The following is a 7,097-nucleotide window of genomic DNA, read 5'->3' as shown; positions in this document are numbered from 1 at the left end:
TATAAATCCACCTCTGCATTCAATACTTAGTTTTTCTTTTAATTATACAAGAAATGTCGAGACATTTGATGTCAGCCGAGACGGCTGACATCTCAACCCTGAAAAATGGAATCTTTATGTTACAAGATGCGGTAAGATGCCAATTTTCTCGTTTGTTACTTGCGTAGGGAAAATGACAAATTTGTCAGAAGACGATATGTTATAAAGAAAAGTTCGACATTAGAAAGATCGTCTCTGATTTCCGAGACTGTGCTTTCAATATTGTATAATCCAAAAAACCGTATCGGGTAATAGTTTCTATTTACCTTCTTTCCGTAAAAGTTTTGGAATTTAAGTTTAACTGTGTATTTTTGCTGCTAAAAACGTGTACGTTTGGCAACCTACGACGAAAAATGGAAAATCGCTCTAGTCCACCTCTCGGCACAGTTTTTCGAAACCGGTGCGCGAAAGCGTTTTGCCGGGACGTTCGTGCGACATTTTCAAGAAATTACCTGGCGCAATTTCGTACCTTGTACTACCTGGGCAGAAAATGATTTTGTATTTTGCCAGTGAATTTGCGTCGTGACATGCCAACGTTACTCAATATTAGATCACGGCACAGTCCGCAAAATCGTGTTCGTCAAATATTTCTAGAATAAAAATATTTACCATTCCTGGAAATCCCGAGCGACAGTTGAATTAAATAAAAAAGTTCATTCTTTCCAATCATACTTTGAAAAGCCAATACATTTTTGTCTCTTGTGTCCGTTTTCGAAAGAGGAAAAAAGTATTGCGCGCATCTCAAAATAATTTATGATCAAAGACAACTTAACGCAAGATGCAATTTAATTTTAGGACAACTCAAAAAAGCTATCTCGATTAACAAATTGGCTCGACTCTGTGACTCGGCTGCGGGATTCGTCGTCAAAAGGACACGGCTCGTATGCGTATCTATTGACCGAAAGAGGCGATCGCCATGCAAATAGAAAGAGGTAAGTGGAAAAGGATAGACGGCGGTGGGACACAAGTGTAGGATGAGGGCGCAAGGGAGGCGAGAAAAGAGGGTAGTGGTTTTCTCGTCAAAAAAGATGAAGTCACCGCGGTTTCGGGGAGGGTAGCTGCACACATCGGCGAGCGGGGCTGCGAGGTCGGGGGTGCGTTCTTTAAGGTAGGGGGCATGCGCGGTGTCCGGGGGTGCAGGACGGCGCTCGGAGGTTAGTCGCCTGCCAACATCACGACGTGCCGCTCGCGCCTCGCGGTCGTTGGATTTACACACGCACTCATTCTACTGTTCTGCCACCCTCGCTGGCCGTCGCGCTTCCGCGATTCGCGCGTCGACGTCCGGGAAGTGATCCGTCAGTGGTTCACCATCCGACGCGAGAAACCGTCCGCGAGGCCTTTCCGGATTTTTCTTTTTTTCCCTTTGACGGGGTGAGTTCCGCGAGGCATTGAGTGGCGACTTCGAAACTCCTCGAACAGTGCGTGTGTTCGCGCGACGACGACGATCACGACGACGACGACGACGACAACCATCACCGACCACGACAGTGATAGTGACGTCGACGACGACGCTCGCGTCTGCTCCTCGAGGACGCGGTGTCGCGTTTGGACGGTGTTCCGATCGACTCGTTAGAATGTGGATCGCGTCGCGGCCACGGACGAAGAGCGATTGACGCGCGCGATTTGTTCGCCAGAACCCACCGGAGACCCGGCGAGGAGCGCATCGGCGAACGCTCGTTCCCGCGATCGATGGCGCGAATCGAAGTGACCGATCGCGACGCGATGACGGCATGAAAGTGCGCGCATTCGTTCTCGGGACCAGCTTGTGATCCGGATCGCGTCCACGACGGACGGCGATCTGTCGTGAGGCTCGCGGTATCCTCGCGAACGGCCGCGACGGAGACGCGGGCCGGAAGTGACTGCACCGTACGTGTCACCGCCACTGCGGCGAACGGCCCGTAAAAGTGCGCGTATAACTCGAGGGGCCGGTATTCTTACCCGCGGGTCTATTGTGCGGCGAGGAAGGCTCACGGGGGATCTCGCTCTCGGATTCGGCAGGATTGAGGTGCATTTTGCGGCGATCCGGATGCGTTTTTGCGGCACGCGCTGCGGACGCGGAAGCGCTACCTCGTCCAGGTGTTTCGGAAAGTGTAGTTGCGAGATCCGTAAGTGATGCCCGTCAGGGCTCCTCTATGTCTATGGTGCGCGAGGGTGCACATCGCCGGGCCTCCTGTGCAAGGGGAGCGGACAGTCGTGTGCCTCCACCTCTGCAGCGGGGCTTAACTTTTGAATTATTCTCGAGGGAGTTATCCGCGCGGCGGGTGTTCAGGCTTGGATTAGGTCGCTGGAATACCTTCGACAAAACTCACATTCTCGTCCGAATAATCAGGTGTACTGACACCATTGCACAAGTGCCTTTGTGGAAATTTATTTCCTTGCGAGGGAAATTAGACGGAGGACCGTCTAAAGGAAAAAGAAAGTTTAAGACGGGAGAATCTTTTTGGATGTAACGTATCGATTCTTTGATCGAGAAACGCATCGAGGAAGAAAAGAAGGAAGCGATATAAAATTCTCCATCATTCCAATAGATCCATCATTCATGTTTCGTCATTGATATTCCGTTTTTAATTTGATGAATTTAATTAACTTAATCTGTTGATCTATCGAATCCGAGTGGGAAGAGAAGTTGGGTGGAAAGTTTAATTAATTTTAATATGATAATTTTATCTAATTAGTTTAATAAACCTAATTAGGTTATAATATTGTTGGTTGCGACAATATTGTTGATTCATAAATGCGTGTGCTTTAAGATTGAATATATAGCATATTTAGTCGGTAATAATTAACAATGAGGGCGCAATTAACGCGTTGTTTAAAACATCGCTCTAATAATCGTACAATGCGCGTGTTCGTAGGTGTTCGTAGCCGCGTTACGTATAATGACGCTTGCTACAAAAGGTCACAATAATAATAGCAACAATTTTGGCAGCAGCTCGGTGTAATAATAACAATAGTACTCTTAATAATGGCGCCGCTTGTGTCGACGCTTTGGTAGATTGAAGTACGCATTGCGTTACATTATTGCCAACAATGAGCAATAATATTTGCTCGCAGTAACTGATGGGAAATGCACGCTTGATTTTCTAATGAAATTTTATGCCGTTTTCGCGTGGGACGCGATGATGAGCACGGTAGATGGGCGCGGGAAGCTTCGATTTGCACTCCAGACGGAAAACGTAATACAATTTATCAGCGATGCCGCGTGAATTTTGGTGCCGAATATGCAATCGACTGTACATGCTGAATATGCAATGCGTTCTCCAACTTATATTTCTGGCGGAAGGAATTTTATTGGACGGGGTCCGCGCTCTCTTTCTCTCTCTTCCTCTCTCCTCCTCTCTCTCTTTCTCTCTTTCGCGGCAGTGCTTTGCGCTGTTAGGCAATAAAAATTCTCAAAGTTAATCGATTATCCTATGGACTCGGGAGTTTAGGACTCGCGTTTTTAACTGTAGAGCAGTTTAGTGTTTGTTTATGGACTTTGCGCGTATGACGCGCCACTGAAATTATATTAGCTATACACAGGAAGCAACGTAATGGAATATTCAGGTCGGTACAATATAACTTTAGTTAATCACGTTTATTGCGCAGCGCGAGCGAGTGTGTCTCTTTTTTCCATTCAAGTGTACGGGATATTCGCGGCGGAGTTACTTGCGATGTCGGCGACGATGAATTATCAATTCAGTTGACACTAATATGACTTCAATCGACCGATTGAAATTGTGTTCACCAATGACAATTGATTCCAATCCATATCATCCCGTTCCTCCATAACGCACGTAGATATTTATCGGTAAATCATATTTACCTATCTCTAACATTATCGAGCGCATTAATGAAGCACTGTGTAAACATAACGGGAGACTAAAGTTGCAAGAAAACAATCGGGGTCTAGTTGAGGATGTTAGTGTAAATAATTTCTATCTTTAAACCATGGCAAGATATAATATTTGAACATGTGATAACGTATGCGTCGAATTCTCCTCCAGATTTTGCAACGCTTTTGCACCGAGCCATTTTGAATCTTAATTACTTTGATGTTAATAAAATCCAATATCCATTTCTCCAAATTAATAAACTATTAAATCAAAGAATTGATTGATTCTCGTGTAAGAGGATGCTTGAAAACTTTAGCCACAAAATACTGACTTTTTCTGCAAAATTATCGTACTGCGATTGCAGAGAATTATAATGTTCTTAGACAGAGAGAATATGTGCAAAAATGAATTGGAGAGTTGCTCAATATTGAGGAAAACGGTAAACAATTTTTAAATTAGTATCTCGAGCTATCAGTTGGCGCAAATATTTACTTGATAGAAAAGCTATATAGTTTATAATAACACATATCGAATATGTATTTGCTTCCCTCAGGAAAATTTAAAAATACATTGCTTTATAATTAAATTTAGTAGTTTAAAAATGTACGCAACGTTTATAGGAAGATGTCTATATATGCATGTTTAGGTTTTCCGCTAAAGATCGATTGTTCTAACTTCTTGGTAAGCTACTTAACAGTTAAATGTGACAAAACATGTGTCTATCTTCGTTTTTTCTTTAAATTAGACAAAGACAAACATATGATTTAACTATTACGCAGCTTAGAGATTAGAACAATGAGCTCTAAATCTAAAAGCAGTATACTAATTTTAAATGCAACACATATTTATATAAGACTTATACACGGAGAAAATATTGTAGCGAAAATCACATTAATATTCTACTTCTTTTTATGTTACTTTTGCACAGATGTACTGAAATTGTAATATAAGTTACTATAGAAACAGCAAATTTGACAATCTACCTATTTGATAAAAAGAAACATTCAAGTAATTACAACAATTGTATAGTAAAAAGTCAAATGTGCATAACGTTTTTAAACGAGTACATAGTAATTGTGGTCATAATTCTGTCCACAAATTAGAAAAATGTTGCAATTCTCGCTACAATATTTTCTTCATTCATGTATAAGAAATACGAGAAGCGATCGTGTTATCGGCATTTCTGGAGCTCGTACATTTCGGCACTTTCTTCAAGAAAAAAGGAGAAGAAAAACAGAGCGACAAAAAAGACTCGCTCATTTGAGAGTCGCTCGCGACGTTTGAGAGTCATTAAGAATGCGTGGCGACCTATTCCTTCCTCGCGCTGCATTTCGGTGCGCCGGAAACAGATGGTGTTTGAACGGCACGAGATCAACGCTATTGTTGCACTCGTGACACGTGCACGGGATTTAGGCTATCGCGGGCACGCGAAATAGGTGATCCCCCGGTAGTCAACTATTCATCTTCATTCACGAGGCGTAATTTCGCGAATTGCCGTCCATCGATCGCGTCCTTCGTGCCGTTTCGGAATACGCGCGCCGGAGAAATGGCCAGTATTTTCTGACACAATAGCCGGAGTAGTGGAGATTACGCGCGTGCCCGTTCGATAACGTGCTCTTCGTTCGTGCACATTAACTGTAGAATTTTTTCCCGTCGACCAGGCTGTGTCGTAATGGATCGTCCCGTTGCTTGTCGCGGATACACTAGTGGTACGCGAGGCGGACTTGTTAAAACGAGTAATTAACAATGGGTGTCCATTATCAGCTTGTTTCATGGCACTCTAGTGCCCGCTGGTGATTCTTTAGTGAAACGCGATTCAATCATCTGCATTACGCACGCATTGTCAGTTACCGTGTCTCTATCGCGAAGTGAAACAATTTGAGGAACAAAAAACAGAATAACGGCAATCTCCCGAGCATATCCATGATAAGATCGCCACAGAGCGACGATAAGGACAGCAAATTTCGCGTCGTTGCGTATAAGTAAAGTTAACGCGCCGGGAGTTATGGGGCTACAGTACTCTGAAAAGGAAAAATTAGATAAAATTTGGGGAGTTTTGAAGAGTTGTAGATTAATCCTTTTAACCTGAATTAATTTTATTTGCAAGAACAATTTTTTCTGTATTCATTATTACTTCTAGTAATTTGAAGATGATATCTGATTTTTTCATAATTTTCCAATGAACTATTTTGGAGAAATCAAAATGTTTCAGAGAACTAATCCTTTGATATGATTGTATTATTTTCAGTGTAAACTTTATATAACAATATTCTGTATAATAATAATTTTATACTTTTTATACGTAATAATGTACGAGAATATTTTATATAGTCCACTTTTATAATAAATAAATGCAACATTAGTAAATTATTTATGAGACGGCCAGCGCGTCAGAGTGAAGAGACAACGAGTACCGATAATTTATGACATATTATTTTTTATTACCACAACTTATATAAGATTAAAATTCTGTCTAGAATCATGAGAGACAGAGTTATCAACAACGTTTGACAGTTTGACGCGAAAAATATCCATTAGTTTAGCGTCTGGATCGATTCAAAGCATACGTGTTGCTTCAGAGCAATGACGGGTTAATAAAATGGGTTAATAAAAAAGCGTTAATAAAAAGGCTTAATAAAAAAGGCTTAATAAAAAAGGGTTAATAAAAAAGTGTTAGTAAAAAAGTGTTATTAAAAAGTGTTATTAAAAAAAGATTAATAAAAACAAAAGAGCTAATGAAAGTATGAATTTTTTGTTATGTATATATGTCTATTAATAATATCTTGGTATGAAAGAATATTAATATCATTGTATCCATTTTAATTCTATTCTGTAAAAGAATCATCGGTGACTTCAACGGTGACGATACTGACATCAGCAGGAGTGATCTGAAATTGATATCATACATTTCTTTTATTCATTATTTTATTTATCGGTTCTCACGAAGGCTTTTACACAAATTTCAAACTCATTATTTATTTATTTCACAAACTTAAATTTTTCAGTGAAAATTTGATTTTTTATAACTAATGTTTTGCGAAATATTGTTTTTCTTTAAAATTCGTTGCATGAGAACCGATAACTTTAATCTGAACGAATAAAAGAAATTTATTAATATTGATTCTAGATCACTCCTGTTGAGATTAGGATGACTATCATTGAAGCATAATTCTTTTGCAGAACAGAATTGAAATGGGCGGGGTGATGTTAATATTTATTATAGAGATATTGTAAAATGTATTT

General features: G+C 40.7%; 1 protein-coding gene across 1 annotated transcript in view; it reads left to right on the top strand.

Annotated features, from left to right (window-relative positions):
* The first annotated feature begins 1,208 nt into the window (after nucleotides 1-1,208).
* The window catches only part of LOC116852474 (hemicentin-2-like), a 159,133-nt gene continuing 153,244 nt past the window's right edge, over nucleotides 1,209-7,097 (top strand). Inside the window, exon 1 of the mRNA XM_032832905.1 lies at nucleotides 1,209-2,144. The gene's annotated coding sequence lies outside the window, so the exon portion shown is untranslated. The remainder of the gene's footprint in view (nucleotides 2,145-7,097) is intronic.

This window comes from Odontomachus brunneus, unplaced genomic scaffold (genome assembly GCF_010583005.1).
Source record: "Odontomachus brunneus isolate Ranch 3 - 2012 unplaced genomic scaffold, Obru_v1 Obru_scaffold_228, whole genome shotgun sequence".
In the NCBI taxonomy this organism is placed as follows: Eukaryota; Metazoa; Arthropoda; class Insecta; order Hymenoptera; family Formicidae; genus Odontomachus; species Odontomachus brunneus.
The sequence above is the reverse complement of the archived record's forward strand: the minus strand, read 5'-3'. Positions and strand labels throughout refer to the sequence as shown.